General features: G+C 34.4%; 1 long non-coding RNA gene across 1 annotated transcript in view; it reads right to left on the bottom strand.

Moving 5' to 3' along the window:
• LOC115029859 overlaps positions 1 to 1,152 on the bottom strand; it is a 26,890-nt gene extending 25,738 nt beyond the window's left edge. The window contains exon 1 of the long non-coding RNA XR_003835417.1: positions 1,024 to 1,152. This is a non-coding gene — a long non-coding RNA (uncharacterized LOC115029859). The remainder of the gene's footprint in view (positions 1 to 1,023) is intronic.
• Between the last annotated feature and the right edge of the window lie 291 nt (positions 1,153 to 1,443).

Genomic DNA, 1,443 nt, shown 5'->3' with positions numbered 1-1,443 from the left:
GCACTCACTTTGTAGACCAGGCTGGCCTCGAACTCAGAAATCCGCCTGCCTCTGCCTCCCAAGTGCTGGGATTAAAGGCATGCGCCACCACGCCCGGCCACTTGATTGTTTCTAACATCAGAATATTTCTAATTATTTACTTAGAAATTCATGTTATACTAAATTCTTCATACTTATACCTCTTTTTTTGCATCATGTTTATTTCAATAATAAAATTGTCTAAAAGCCTAAAAAATGAATCAATGCTCACAAATATCTTCAATATTTCAATATGCATTACCTGACTATTTAGAAAAGGTAATTGAAACTTATTTACATTCTAGGTGTGATGTGAAAATGTTACTGTGTTGCACATGGTATTACTATACTATAAATATGTGTGGTACAGTTTAGTAATAGACTATAAAGACTGTAAGTTTTATCTGAGCTAAAACCTCCCTTCCTGCTGACTAGATTTCTTATTGCTGAAAGGAACTATGTAGACAGCTTTGTTCTTACTCAGTTGTTAGACAAAATGTTCCAACTGATGTAATAGTGTAATGACTAGTATAAAGGCGAACAACTAGATTTTGGTCTGCTTTGAAGCCTGATTCATTGAAGGAATGAAATATTCTAGATACTATAAATCTAGTCAAGAGCCCATTCTAGAAAAAGGATATGCCCTAAGAAGAAATCTATTACTGATGTTTTGATGTAAATGGATTTACAGACAGACTGCCTGCTAATTTACATAAACAGATTAGTGTATCTTACAGTTTTCTTCAGAGAAGCTTCTTTTACAGTGAGTAATTATTAAAGCAGGAGCACATTGCAGATAAAAATTATGGGAACAAGTGGCTATTGTATTCAGCCCTAACTAGGACATCTATATTACCCTTTGAAAGGTGATGGAAAATTGAAGAAGAGTGAAGGAAAACTTAAAAAATAAAAAAACAGGAGAGAACTGTTATGAACTATTACTAACTATTAAGAACTACTATGTGTCTTTTAGATACAGCATAGTTATTGTATCCGCAAACTCACAGCCATAATGGTTCCATAGTAAAGATTTGTTCAATGTAGGTGTCATCAGCATTCACCATGGATGAGTGAGGAACTTGTGCTATCCCATATCTTCCTGAATGGCTATTGCAGTTAATTGTTGATGAGGAAGGGAAGGCATAGATCTCAACTATACATCCATTGCACATTTCCCTTGTCTAGGAAAATAATCCAGTCACCCTTGTATCTGAAAGAAATTTTGATTGAACAAATTGGGTCACTAAAAACTGTGATAGTTTGATATATATGACAATCTTCTTCAAGGTTTTGACAATGTTAATACTTTTATCAGAGAATGTAGTGAAAACGTTCTGTTTTCTCACAGAGTGGAAGTAGTCGTACACCTTCCTCACTGAACATCATTCACTTGTTTCTCTAAAGATTTTTTCACCCTAAATAAAG

Source organism: Mus caroli, chromosome 18, assembly GCF_900094665.2.
Source record: "Mus caroli chromosome 18, CAROLI_EIJ_v1.1, whole genome shotgun sequence".
NCBI lineage: Eukaryota > Metazoa > Chordata > Mammalia > Rodentia > Muridae > Mus > Mus caroli.
This window is presented reverse-complemented; position numbering and strand designations above follow the sequence as displayed.